This window comes from Grampus griseus (genome assembly GCF_964374135.1).
Source record: "Grampus griseus genome assembly, chromosome: 21".
Taxonomy (NCBI): Eukaryota; Metazoa; Chordata; class Mammalia; order Artiodactyla; family Delphinidae; genus Grampus; species Grampus griseus.
This window is the reverse complement of record NC_139015.1, coordinates 30,787,818-30,803,669: the sequence shown is the minus strand read 5'-3', so window position 1 is coordinate 30,803,669 and position 15,852 is coordinate 30,787,818.

Sequence of the window (15,852 nt, the reverse complement as noted above, 5' to 3'; positions counted from 1 at the left end):
AATGCAATTAAGATTGCATTTGGGGGCTTCCCTGGTGGCGCAGTGGTTTGAGAGTCTGCCTGCCGATGCAGGGGACGCGGGTTCGTGCCCCGGTCCGGGAAGATCCCACATGCCGCAGAGCCGCTGGGCCCGTGAGCCATGGCCGCTGAGCCTGCGCGTCCGGAGCCTGTGCTCCGCACCGGGAGGGGGCCGCAGCGGTGAGAGGCCCGCGAACAGCAGAAAAAAAAAAAAAAAAAAGATTGCATTTGGTAAAGATTTTCAGGGTTACTGCAGGTCTGTGGTCACTTACAGGCATCATGTGATCTTATAATCTCATACAAGAAGCTGAAGCAAGAGAAGAAGCCATGTTGCTCCTTATGACGGTCAAAAGGAAAAAAAGGAGTTAGTGTTCAGTATATTAAAAGACAATGCAGTGCTGTCATCCAGCTTGTCAGTACTTAAAATACATTTCAATAGTACATTACATTGGAATGACTACATTATAGAATGTTTTTCACACTATTCTTCCTTATTACATTATGGCTTTTTTTTTTAAGATGTAGTTTTCCAAGAATAGGTTCTCTTTACAGTAAAGATAGAGAAAACTGAAACTAAAATTACACAGCCAAGAGAACACAATGGCGACTCTTCTTTAAAATGAATTACTCATCCTCCTACACTGTTGGTGGGAATGTAAGTTGGTACAGCTACTGTGGAAACCAGCATGCAGGTTCCTCAGAAGACTAAACATAGAATTACCATATGATTCAGTAATCCCACTTCAGGGCATATATCCAGACCAAAACTCTAATTCAAAAAGATACATGCACCCCTATGTTCATAGAAGCACTATTCACAATAGCCAAGACATGGAAACAACCTAAATGTCCATTGACAGAGGAATGGATAAAGAAGATATGGTACATATATAATGGAATACTACTCGTCAATAAAAAAGAACAAAATAATGCCACTTGCAGCAACATGGATGCAACTAGAGATTATCATACTAAGTGAAGTCAGAAAGAAAAAGAAAAATACTATATGATATCACTTACGTGTGGAATCTAAAATATGACACAAATGAACCTATCTACAAAACAGAAACAGACTCACGGACGTAGAGAACAGACTTGTGGTTGCCAAGGGAGAGTGGATTGGGGGAAGGATGGAGTGGGGGGTTGGGATTAGCAGATGTAAGCTATTATATGTAGAATGGATAAACAACAAGGTTCTACTGTGTAGTACAGAGAACTATATTCAATATCCTATGATAAACCGTAATGGAAAAGAATATAAAAAATGTGTATATATATATATATATAAAACTGAATCACTTTGCTGTACAGAAGAAATTAGTACAACATTGTAAACCAACTATAATTCAATAAAAGATAAAAATATTTTAAAAAATGAATGGTTCATGAGGCTAAAACTGCTGAAATCAGGCCCAAGGGAGAAAACAAAAAATATGATGTTGGCCTATCCATATGGAAGCCAAAAGTACCAGCAAAATTTTATTTATTTATTTAGATAGATATATGATAGATAGAATTAAATATATCACAACAATAGCATGAATATGAGAATAGATATAAATGTTATTAAAATTCTTGCATTTTCTGGAATGATAAATGAGAACTAATTTATAAGCGTTTTGAAAAGCTACAGATGTTTGTTCTAATCTTTACGGTAATCAGTAGGTAAATGCTGTTACAATTATAAGCAATAAGCCAATAGATGGAAAAACTGATTAAGAAGTAAATCTTAATCAATACAAGAGAAGACATAAAAAGAGAAAAATGGATGCTAAACAGAGCTCTCACAAAGAAAATAGTTCAATGGTAGATTTAAAATCATGTATATCAATAAATACATCATATGTAACTTGACTAAGCATTCCAATTTAAAACTACAAAGATTGTCAGACTGGGCTTTTAAAAACATCATTTTTATATGTTATTTAAAATATAAAAATCCAAACTATAAGGATGCAGAAAGGTTGGAAAGTAAAATGATAAAGATATACGTCACAGAAAACAAATAAAAATAAGTAGCATAGCTGTGTAAATATTTAGTGTAGACTTTAAGGCAAAAAGTATCATTAGATACTGTATCAACTCAGGATTCTCCAGAGAAACAGAACCAGTAAGTAGGAGATATTTCAGATAGATATGACTAGATTATAGATAGATAGACACATATCAGGGTATGGGTTTATTTGATATGATTGTGGGCACTAGGAAGTCTGAAATCCAGAGGGAGAGGCAGAAAACTGGAAAGTCTCTGACAGAATCTCATGTTGCAGTTCACAGGCAGAATTTCTCCTATGTTTTTGCTCTTAAGACCTTTCAACGTATTGGATAAGGCCGACTCAAGTTATTAGGCTTAATCTCCTTTACTCAAAGCTAACTATAGATGTTAGCCATACCTACAAAATACCTTCACTGCAACCTAGATTAGTGTTTAATTGAAGAAGTGGGTACTATAGCCTATGCAAGTTGACATAAAACTAATCATCACAGTGATAAAAGGGGAGTACTTTATAACATAAAGCATTCAAGTTACCAGGAAGATATGCCGATTTTAAATTTCTATACATTCAAAAACATAACCTCAAAATGTGTAAAGCAAAATTGATGGAGATGAAACAAGCTAGCCAAAAATCACTGAATATATGTGCAATTAAAAAAACAGAATGAACTTGATCTATTTAAGAAACAGAGGATATCAAACTCGACAATTTCAAGATACATATTATATTCAAGTACACTGGAGCATTTAAAAAAATTGACCATATATGTGCAGGTTCATAAACAAGTCTCAAAAATTTCATAAGATTAAATCATACAGAAAATATTTTTTAACCAAGACAAATTAAGATAGAAATAAATAACAAAAATTAACTGAAAAATCCCCATACGTTTGAAAATGAAGAAACATATTTTTACATAACTCACAGGTCAAAAAAACCCTAACAAAATGGAGACTAGAAACTATTTTTGACTTGAATAATGGTTTAAAATGACATAAAATGTCTGGGACACAGCTAATGGCATACTTAGAGGAAACTATATAGTCTACAAGGCATAGATCATTTAAAAGAAAGGCTATGCTTCCACCTCATGATTTTGGAAAAATAAACACCACATTAAGCTCAAAGAATGTAAAAGGAAGAATATAATGTAAGAGGAAGTAAATAAGTGAAGACATTAGTAGAATAGAAAAGTATATACCTATATTTGAAAACAAAAATTCTAAGCCCCTAATAAGACTAATAAAGAAAAAATAAAGGAGCAAATACCTAATGTCAAGAATGAAAAAGGGCACATCGCTGCAATGCTACAGTAATTACAAATATATTAATATTCCAGTGAGAGTCTGAGCCACTTTTTTGTTGTTGCAAGCTTTAACCAAAAAGAAGTGCAAGGCATTTAGGGTAAATATGTTTTCCTTAATAACTACATTTCCCTAATTTGTCTTTTAAAGAATGCCACACACACCAAATAATTATCAACATTTTAATTCTCAAATATTTAAATAGCATTTTACTAAACAATTTACAAATGTTAACCCATTCCATTCTTGCACACATCCTAAAAGGTATATATGTTATCCTTATTTTCCTTATGATAAATGTAAGACACATAGAATTTAAGTAATGGTCCAGTCTCACAGTTAGTAAGTGGAAAGACAGGATTTCAGCCTAAGCAGTCTGGTTCAAGAATCATGATCTTAAGATCATTATGATGGGCAGCCTTTCTTAAGAGAAGAGATTAAAAAAGTCTGCTTTTTTTTTTTTCTTTTACTCTTGGGTTTAACAAGGAACATGAGTTTCCAGAAGAGGATTTCTACAAACTAGTTACACATTGTGACAATTCTGTGAGTTTTATGCTAGTATATCTTTATTTGTTTATAGTTCAGATAGTCCACACTCTACAGAGCACTTTCAAATTCAGCAAATAGATTTTTAATCAAAGAACCCAACATAACTGTACTTAGAAATCTCAGCATATTACATAGTAAAAGGAAAGGTGAAAAGCAAAATGCAATAAGAACAAAACAGGGAAAGAGAATAGGAACAAAGCACAAATGTGCTCAGGTCCCATAGTCAGCCTTCCACTTCTGTGGTTCTACATCTGCAGATACAACCAACCAACCGACCAACATAGTTTAGTATTGTATGTATTTACTGAAAAAAAATCTGTGTATAAGTGGACCCGTGCAGTTCAAACCTGTGTTGTTCACAGGAAAAGAAAACTACAGGACAATATTCTTGATTGAATATAGGTGCAGAAATCCTCAACAAAATACAAGCAAATCAAATTCAACAGCACATTAAAAATATTATAAACCATGACCAAGTGGGATTTATCCCAGGGATGCAAGGATGGTTTAATATATGAAATAAGCTAACATGATACACCACATTAAGAGAATGAAGAACAAAAATCGAATGATCAACTAAACTGATGCAGAAAAATAATCTGACAAACTTCAACACATATTTCATTATAAAAAGACACAGCAAATTAGGAATTTCAGGAAATTATCTCAACAAAATAAAGGCATTGATGAAAAGCTCACTGATGACATTACAGTCAATGGTATAAAACTGAAAGTACTTCCTCTAAGATCAAGAGCAAGGCAAAGTTGCCCATACTTGCCCCTGCTATTCAGCATAGTACCAGAAGTCTAAGCCAGAGCAACTAGTTAAGAAAAAGATAAAAGGCATCCAAATAAGATATAAGGAAGCAAAATTATTTTTGCTCACAGATGACATGATCTTATACATAGAAAACCCTACAGATTACACACACACACACACACACACACACACACACACACACAAATCTGTCAGAAATAATAAATGAATTGACCAAAGTTTCACAATATGAAATGAATAATACAAAAATCAGCTGAACTTCTATATATTCATAGAGAACAATCTAAAAAGGAAATTAAGAAAATAGTTTCATTTTTAATACAGCAAAGAGAATAAAATACATAGAAATGAACTTAACTAGGGAGATGAAAGTCTTATACATTGAAAACTACAAACATTGCTGTAGAGATTTTTAAAAGACACTAATGGAAAGATGTCCTGTTTTCATGATTGGAAGACTTAATATTACTAAAATGTCTATAGTACCCAAGCAATCTACAGATCCAGTGCAATCTCTACAAAAATTTCAATAGCAGTTTTTACAGAAACAGAAAAAAACCCAACCCTAACATTTGTATGCAACCACAAAGGAATAGCCAAGAATGTTCTTGAAAAAGAAAAACAATTCTGGAGGCCTCACATTTTCTGATTTCAAAACATATTACAAAGCTACAGTAATTAAAACAGTATGGTCCTGACATAAAGATAGACTTGTAGAGCAATAGAATGGAAGAAATAGCCTAGAAATAAATCCACACATATCACCTGATCTTGATAAGGATGCCAAAAATACAGAATGAGGAAAGGAAAACCTCTTCAACAAATGGTGTTTTGAAAACTGGATATCCACATGCAAAAGAATGAAATTCGGTGCTTATTTTACATTTTCTGTATCTATTCATCCACTGATGGACGTTTAGTTTGTTTCTGCCTCTAGTTATTGTGAATAATGCTGCAAAGAACATGGGTGTGCATGTTCATGGGACACCCTGATTTCCATTCTTTTGGCTAAATGCATGAAAGTGGGATTGCTAGATCATATAGTATTTTTTTAATTTTTTGAGCCACCTCCATACTATTTTCCATAGTAGTGGCTGCCCCATTTTACATTCCCACCAACAGTTTTCAAGCAGCTAATTAGCAGCTAATTCTCCAATGTTGAACCTCTAAAGACACAAGACATAGGTACAAACCTCTCCTGGCTGATCCACAAGTTTACAGACTGAATTAAACCCATTCCAGGCAATCTACAGTCACAGGAACTAGAAATGAAACATTGTTTCTGTGTTTTGTGTCTGTTTCGTGATATTATTGTAACAGCTCACTGATACATACACTATGACCCATCAAGTTAATTTCTTTGTACTTTCCCAAGAGAAATGCATGTAAATATCCACCAAAAGGCATGAATTAGAATGTCTACAGTGTCACTAGTTTCCATAGGAAACTACCCAAAAGTCCATAGATAAATGGACAAATAAATGTTGAGCAAAAGATGCCAGATACAAAATGATAGATACATCATCGTCACATTACAAACCTAGCAACATAAGAAAAACTAATATATAGTGATAGAAGTGAAATAATGCTTACTTCTGAGGATAATGAATAGAAGTGAGCATTATAGTGGGATTCTAGGGGTGATGGTAATGTTCTATTTCTTTCTCTGAGCTCTTTTTTACAGCTAAGCTTTGTGAATAAAAACTGATTGATAGTGATGTCAGCATAATGGCAGAGTGAGTCACTCATTTTTTCTCTCCCCTTTGATTTACAGCTAAGTAAACATCCATAACCAAACCTAAGTACCTCTGTACATTACACCAGGAGGCCAAGGAAGTGTCAACTCATCTGTGCATCTGAAAGTGGGAAGACAGGACTTCAGTGGTGGCTGCAGAACCAAGGGAGCTGGTGAGCCTGCCCCACCCCCACTTGCCATGATCAGAGGAAAAAGGAAACCTATAGAGAGCAAAACTGGGCAGATACCCACAGCCAACAGAGAATTTAGAGAATTTGTGGAGGTCCAGGTTGCCTGGACAGTGGGACCTGGCACACCATCAGAGTGGGATAGAAATGAAATTTTTTTTTTTTTTTTTTTTTGCGGTACGCGGGCCTCTCACTGCTGTGGCCTCTCCCGCTGCGGAGCACAGGCTCCAGACGCGCAGGCTCAGCGGCCAGGGCTCACGGGCCCAGCCGCTCCGTGGCATGTGGGATCTTCCCGGACTGGGGCACGAACCCGTGTCCCCTGCATCGGCAGGCGGACTCTCAACCACTGCACCACCAGGGAAGCCCTAGAAATGAATTTTGAGGCCGAAGAGGTGGAGGAGCCCTCCAAGTGTGTCCCTGCTCCAGAGTGCCTCTGCAAGGAGTGGGTTTGGGGGAGCATCAGAGGTGACCACTCCTGACTGAGGAGGAGTACGGTGAAAGTAGTGCTGCCCAGTAGTGTGAGTTGCAGCTGCAGGGGCCTGTTTCTCTCCAGCAGCACCCAGATTTCTGATGAGGGGCCTCTGTGACTGGTGGGGGGGAGAAGAGAGAGGAGCGGGCACACAGGAATATCAATGGGCATTGATATTCCTGAACAGATTTCCTGCTGTCCACTTTGAGATTTCAGCAGGGGGCACACCCACAAATTGCCCCAATTGGAGTTCAAGCATCTCCAGAGCCTGAGGCGCTAGCCCAAACCTTCTCCCACTCTGATGACAGCTCCTTTTGCACAATCCCCAGTGCATCCCAAAGAGACAGCTCCTGTAGGAGAAACCACAAACTTGAGCTGTAGTGCCACCTCCTGGAATAAATAAATAGAGTTCTAATTGCCAGTTTGTTGAATCTTGAGAAGCAAAGTAAAGGTAAATTCTTAATTAAGGAAGGTGTCAGGCTACATCAAATGAGAAAGTACAAGCTCATATCATCACACGCTATGAAAAATCAAGGAAATATGGTATTACAAAAACAAATTAATAATTCTCCAGCAACTGAACTCAAAGACAATGGAATACTGTAATCTAACTGATAAAGAACTGAAAATAGCTCTCAAGAAGAAATTCAATGAGTTGCAAGAAAATTTAGAAAAACAACTTATTGAACTTAGGAATAAAATTAATGAAGAGAAGGAGTTATTTACTAAAAATTAAAATTATGAAAGAGGACCAAATGGAAATTCTCAAGCTGAAGAATTCAATAAATGAGATGAAGAATGCGATAGAGAGCATAGGTAACAGGGCAGATGACATGGAAGACGGAATAAGTAACTGGAAGAATAGAAATATAGAGATAATTCAGTTAGAAGAGGGTAGAGAACTTAGAGTTTTTAAAAAGTGAAGAAACCCTATGAGAGCTGTTGGATCCAGTCAGAAAGGCAGATATAAACATAACTGGTGTACCAGAAGGAAAAAAAAGGGAGAAGGGGGCAAATAGTTTATTTAAAGAAAGAAGAGCTGAAAACTCCCCAAATTTGAAATAGGAATTGGACATACAAGTCCATGAAGCTAATAAAACACCCTATTATATCAATGCAAAAAGCCCTTCTCTAAGACTTATTGTATGAAACTGTCAAAAATCAATGATAAACAACCTTAAGTGCAGAAAAAAAGTAAGCAACTTACAAAGAAACCCCAGTCAGGCTGTAAGCAGATTTCTCAGCAGAAACTACAGACCAGGAGAGAGTGGAATGACATATTCAAAGGGCTGAAATATAAAAATTGCCAGTCAATGTATTCAGCAAATTTGTCCTTCAGATATGAAGAAGAAATAAAGGCTTTCCCAGACAAATAAAAGCTGAGAAAGTTCATCACCATTAGGCTGGCCTTGCAAGAAGTGCTATAAGTAGTTCAAGCTTAAATAAAAAGATGCTGCTCAGTGGGCTTCCCTGGTGGTGCAGTGGTTGGGAGTCCGCCTGCCGATGCAGGGGACGCAGGTTCGTGCCCCGGTCTAGGAAGATCCCACATGCCGCGGAGTGGCAGGGCCCGTGATCCATGGCTGCTGAGCCTGCGCGTCCGGAGCCTGTGCTCTGCAACAGGAGAGGCCACAGCAGTGAGAAGCCCGCGTACCGCAAAAAAAAAAAAAAAAAAATGCTACTCAGTAACAAAAAGCATGTGAAAGTACACAACACTCATTCATCTATTTTTCACCTTTTGAGACTCTAAATCTCAAAAATAAAGAGACTTAGAAAATGTAACTCTGTATTAAAATGGTGTGTCAACCACTTAACTATAGTATAAGGGTTAAAGGAAAAAAGTATTTAAAATAGGTATAGCTACTATAATTTGTTAAATAAAAAATAAATTGTGACATCAAAATATAAAAGAAAAGGAGTAAAAGGGTGGAGCCTTTATGGGTGAACAAAGATATGTTGCTATCAGCATAAAATGGACTGTCTTATCTATGAGGTGTTTTATGTAAGCCTCCTGGTAACCACAAAGCAAAAATCTAGAGTGGATTCACGGAACATTAAAAAAAAGGGGAGACTGATCATATCACCAGATGCAATACTTTCTCTGTTTCTTTGAAGACCTTATGGATAATTTCTTTCTCTCCTTTCTTCCTTCAGCTCTGCAGATTGTCTTTCTTTCACTTAAGCTTCTTTTTTGTCTTGGTCTCTTTTTGTCATAATCAATGCTTTCCTCAGATGTCTTGTCATTCCTAAATGTCTGCTTGTGATCAAAAATGAGTCATTACAAATCTGATTGGAAGCTCTGTTCACATATTTGAAGCTTGCTAATTTGACACCTCACCATGGAGTAATTTTTCTGGATACTTTCACTGGATAACCTCAGAAGTCTCTGTCTTAACATCTTTTCTCTTGGACTGTAAGGTTAACAAAAGAACATTCTTTTCCTATCTCACTTGAAAAGTAGATCTGGATGTAGTGTAGGGGAATAAGACATTTTTAAACTTAATTTCTGTGTTTTTGATATGATACTCTAGTCTTCAAGGGTCCCTGAGTCCTGAGAATCCTCATTTTCCCTTCCCAGAGAATGGTTCTCCAAGTGTTCATTTAGACAAAACAAGGGGCGTGTGTGTGTGTGTGTGTGTGTTGGTTGGAGGAGAGGGTATAACTACTTTTAAAACAGGTTCTCAAACAATCTTCTATTTTTAGTTCCACGTTTACTTCTACTTCCAATGTAATAAATGTTATCAAATCCCTGAACATTTCATGGTTCTCCAAGTTGTTTGACTGCTTCTACAGGCTCCTGATGCAAATTTTTGTATTTACTAAATCATTCATCTAGTTTTCACCTTTCAAATTTTGCTGCTTTTGTCTTCATCTTGGTGTTTTGTCCTTGTGAGGTTTTTGCTTTTATATAAATACCTTTGTCATCAAGAACATGAAAACACATCTACAGAATGGCAGAAAAAATATATATACATATACAGTATTTATATAGTATACAGAATATACAAAAAACTTGCAATTAACAACAAAAAACTCTACTAAAAATGTGTAAAGGACTTGAATAGACAATTTTCCAAAGAAGATATCAAAATGCCTAAATATGCACATGAAAAGATGCTCAGCATCTTACTCATTAGGGAAATGCTACTCAGAACCATATGAGGTACCAATTCACATCCACCAGAACAGCTATAATAAAAGAATAAAAGAAGCACGTGTTGGCCAGATTGGAACCCTCATACATTGCTACTGAGGATGTAAAATGGTTTGGCCACTGTGGAAAAGAGTTTGGGTGTTCCTGAAAAAGGTAAACATGGAATTACCATATGACCCAGCAATTCCACTCCTAGGTATATACCCCAAAGAATTAAAAACAGGTCCTCAAACATATACATATAAACACATATTCATAGCAGCATTATTCTCAATAGCCAGAAGGTAGAAACAGTTCAAATGCCTTTCAACGGACAAATGGATCAACAAATTATGGCATATATATGTGGTATAAGTGGAGCATTAATCAGTCATAAAAAATAAATGAAATTCTGATACATGCTATAAAGTGGGTGAACCTCTAAAACATTATGCTAAGTGAAGGAAACCAGACACAAAAGGTATTCTTAATTCTATTTTTATTACTTATCTAGAATAATTTTCTTTATAGAAACAGAATGCAGATTAGTGGTTGCCAGGTGCTGGTGGGACGATGCAATGGGATGAGATTGTTTAATGGACATGGGGTTTTGTTTCTGGAGGGATGGAAAGGTTTTGGAACTTCATGGAAGTAGTGCTTGCACAACATTGTGAATGTCCTAGATGCCACAGAATTGTTCACTTAGAAATGATTTTATGTTATGTGAATTCCACCTTCATAAATAAAAAACAACAATTGAGTGTACAATTAGCCTCTCATCTGTACAGCAGTCAGAACACTACTCTGAACTGGAACTGTAAGTAACAGATAGACCACACTTCATTGGTGTGATTTAATGATTGGTACATGTTTTCAAGGATCTATTCCTTTTTATCAGTAGCTACATTATTCTTATGTTGCAACAGTATGACATCAACAATGAATCCTTTTAATCAGGAAAATTATATTTCGGAAATAAGTTGGTATAACTGTGTCACGAAAGTGTGCTGCATTTTGTCAAATGCTGTTTTTGCATCTCTGACAGGCTCATGTGGCTCTTTTCTTTCATTCTGTTAATGTGGTGTACTACACTGATTGCTTTTGTATGCGGAACTTCATGATGGAATTCATATTTGCTACAAACTCTATAGGAAACAAACCAATAGAATATTTCTTTTAGTATCTGTCGTGGTCCAAGCGCAGGTTGGAAGAAGAATTTCCGGACATGAAGTATTTTAGAAAAAAGTGAGTTTATTGAGTACAAAGAGCAGAGTTAGTGAGGGGCACACTAACGAGAGGCGAATGCAGCAGGCCCACTTCCCGATAGACCACGGAGAGCTGACCCCCTTTGTGGGCTAGCAGCCAACTTTTATAGCCTCAAGACAAAGAAAATTCCTGCTGGCAGGATGGCATTAGGTGATTGGTCAGGATGCTTCAAGGTTACTACATGGTGATTATTTTGCCTAATATGGAGTCGGGGGGCTGTCCGGTTTAGGTCAGGAGAGCCCATGGCAACTGTTGCTATGGGGGCTCCGTTAATTCCGGGATTTTTGTCCTGTGTCCTTGATGTAGGGTGTCCTTGATGTAGGGTGTCCTTGATGTAGGGCTCCACATTCCCCCCGCTTTTTATTTATGGGCCAAATCTTTGGCCCCTTAACACCCTGCTCATGACTACCTGCCTATCCCCATCTCGGGTCATAGGGACCCAGGTCACTGCGGAAAGGGGCGATGACGGTTCCTAGCTTCTTCCTGCTGGACGGGGCATCGTGGAGCCCTGGGTCCCTATGTCCGCTCTCTGTCAGGGTGTATTTACAGAGGGAGATGAGAGCCCATGGAATGGTAAGGCAGCTTGTTCCAACGTAGTCCCTGTGCCAACTGGCTGGTATCCTTGTTGTAGCACCATCTGGAATTGAATCTTTTGAACCTGCCGGGAGATGAACTTAGATAATGTGTTAATAATGCAGGAGCCAAGCAACACAACAAAGGCTATCAGGATTAATGGTCCCAACAAGGGCGATAGGCACGTCTGTATCTGGATCCCCAGAGAGGCGAGGAGGCTGGAAAGCCAGCTGGGGCCCCGTCCTGCTCTCTCTTTTAAATCTTCTATTAATTTGATGTTTTTCTTTAGAATCTGAACGTCTTCTTCAATGTGGGCGGAGGTATTAATATAGAAGCAGCATGTCTCATTTAGTAGGGCACAGACACCCCCCGTCTCAGCTGTTACAACATTAAGGGCCCTCCTATTTTGTAAAACCCCCTCGGCCAGAGAGCCTAGGGCTGACTGCTGTTCCTCGGTGGCTGCTACCGCTGCCTTCCAAGGTTCCTGGACCATGATGGTGAGATGGAGAACGCTCTTCTCTAAGGGGTATGCCTGCAAACCAAAAGAGCCTCTAATACACAGAGCCACTGTGTATTATTTCGGGGCCGATCAAGAATTGGGTTATCGTAAGCATGTCCCCGCCAATCAGCAGTTCATTTTTGTCTCTCCTGGACAGGTCTTAAGACCTCCTCGAGGAAGGACCTAAGGTTGGGAATGCCTCCTGAGGAAGCTAAATCCTTTGTAGTCTTAATGGTAGCCTCTGGGGCCACAGCAATAATTGTGCAGGAGCCCCCGCAAAGTGTGGGAAGATCCAGATAGACCCCGTTACCGCATAGAGATGAAAATCCGGTGCCCCTCAAGGATACCCCCGTGTGGGTCCCCAGATCCAGGCCCTGACCTTTTGGGAGTTTTCCTCTGGAAATAGACTGGGGTCCCATGACCTAGGATTATATTAGGAAGGCCGAGCTTCGAGGAAGTAATCATCTACACGTAAAGGGGAGAATCCGGGCTCTGACTGATGATGGGTGTGACGGGGGAACTGGCATAACAAATCTCTGAATATTAGTTGAATTATGTTGTATTTTGGAGGAGAGTCTTGTCGGAGGTTAAACTAAGTAAGTGTCCGGTGGTCACACCAATTCCCACATATTTAGTTCCCAGGGCCGAGCTGTTTATGGGGATGTGGTCCTCATTAACATATTTCTTAGTCGCAGCATTTTTCCTTGAATTTCCCCAACGCAAAGTGAAATTATCTTCATGTATATCATATTCAGCCTCCTTTGACCAGGGACCCCACTCCAGGCTAGTCTGATTAAAATTGAGGGCATAGTTACAAAGAGAGTCATTTAGCCAGCCCAGAATGGATCCCCATCCATCCAGGTTGGAGACAGTCTTTTAAATTATGTCTTTTCCAGTATGCATAATCCCCATTGTAGGTCGTGGGTATCTGATCTTCATCTGAAAATAGATTACTGAGATTAGCTTTAGAAAAGAGTATCCTTTAATAATTGAATTCAACTTTTTAGCAACATAACATAACAGCAAAAGAACTATCTGGGAAGTGAGTCTTGGTAACACAGACCTTAAATAACAAAACCAGAATTTAATATTCAGTGAAATGTAATTTTTTTTTTCATTGTGAGGGCATTAACCCTGCAGCCAGGGAAGCCTTATCCCATCAAATACAAAAAATGAGCTTTGTCAGGGAGCCAGAAAAAGCCAAGTGGACGTCTTGGATTTCCCATAGCCCCGACTCTTAGATTTACAGCTATTGTTTACCCATTTTTAATTCCCTGATTTAGGAGTAGACTGTTGTCATGTTTTAAGGACATCAGGATGGCAAAAGTCTGGCAATGAGGGGTTAATTTTTGTAAAAGCAGAATGAACTTTATCTACATGCGCCACAATCTTCATAGATCATTGTGAAATACTACTTATTTACTCAACCAAAGTAACAAAAGGATTTTAAAAGCAAATATAAATCACTTAAATGCAAGGTAATTCACACAGTCTGTTATCCAAAGCAGCATTCCAAGAAAAGTTTGTTCTTTTACCAGAGAGACAGAACCAAATTCCCGTCTGGAACCAGCTTACTGTTAATAACAAAATTTATTTACCTAATTAATTTTAATTCAATCTTAGAAATTCCTTTCTATAAATCTTGAAGAGGTAGTATTTTTGCAAAGGCAGTTCAACGTCTTAAGAAAACTTGTACCATGTATAAAACTCTTTTCTCGGGGTCCATTTTCCACAAACCTTTTTTATCACTTTCTGTATCCATCACTTCATTTTCTCATTCAGAAACAGCCACATGTAGGTCAGTCCTACTTCCTTTTTCCTTAATAAAATGCAATTCCATTCCTCATAACTTTTTTACTAAAAACATGCATCCTACTTTCCTACTTAAGCAACCATGAACTGTCCTTTATGTCAGCACTCTGTAGACTGGTAAACATACATCCAAATAATTTTTGAAGAATGTGCTTTCTTATAGAAAATATCTCAGTGTGGCACCAAACACATTTTTTTAATAGTTCCAAACCTTTTGTTTCTCTGTAAAAGGAAGCCAATGTTCAGTAATTAATGTTTCAGTATCTTATTTTATTTGGAAATGGACTAGTTATTTAATAAACTTCCATCCTCTCACTTAATTTAGCACAACTCTAAATGTTTTAAGTTGTCGAATATCTGGAGAGATTATTCTTAAGTAGACATTCCTAAAACATAATTATTCCTAAAAAGTTCACCCAAAGCTCTTATCTCATTTGTATTTTCTTTTCTTAAAAGTTTCTTCACATTGAGTTATTTTTATTGCGGACAAATTTGACAAATATAAAAAGATCTTTTTTAGTTTATATTAAACCTAGGCACAATAAAAGTATTATACTTAATGCTGATGGCTCGAAAGACATGTCTATATTAATTAGATCAAGAAATGTAAACATTAACATAGGTATTAATATTGAATATTTCCCAGTTCACGTGAATCTGAAATTTATTTAGCTTAATTTTCCTTGTATTTAGAACTGTTTGATTTGTAAGCGCTTACTTTTCTGTTAAGCCAGTTAAATAGAGCTCATTTACAAATTAACCTCAGCAGTATTATCCAAAGACAAAGACACATACTGAGACATAAATATATATCCAGGCTGTCAGAGATCTCATAGTTTCCACTTGAGATTTAAAATGTCTCTTTGCCTTTTTTTTTTTTTTTCCCTTGGCTTGAAGTTCTACTAATTAATCCAAGGCTGAAGTCTCAGGCAAAGGGGGCTGTGTTTGTAGCTCAAGGACATGGTAAGAGTTAACTTCAAGCCTTCTCCTAGGCGTATTTTTGTTCTCTCAGGGTCAGAATTCTGAAAAAGATATTTCAACAAGCTAGCTCTCTCTAATTTTATATGCAAAAAGAACCAGTTTTGCAATTTCAAAAAAATTTTTATCTTAACCAATTTTCTCTGGAGTCTAAAGAATATTGTGGCCATCCTGACTGAAGGAACCTAACTTGTTTTGCATTTGGGAAACATCAGACATGGGGAAGGGAACATGGACTCTAATAGTGCCCATGTTTCCATTTGCTACTTCCTGGCGTTGGGCAGTCCTCGATCTTGTGTGGGGAGGGGTGGGGAGGGGAGGGGAGGGGGGCCTTTGCCTTGATAAGGGGGTACCTGTTGGGGAGCTGTGGGTTGAGGTGGGGTCGCGGGCTGAAGCAGGGGGTTCATGGGGTGGAAGACAGGAAAGGTCGAGTAGAGGGTCGCCTAGGAGATCTGATAGAGAGGGAGACAGAGCGGGTTTGGAGGATAAGGTGGCAACAGAAAGACACATGCGGCATGAGTCCCTCAGCTCCAGATTCTGACTAAGGGCCATAAAGG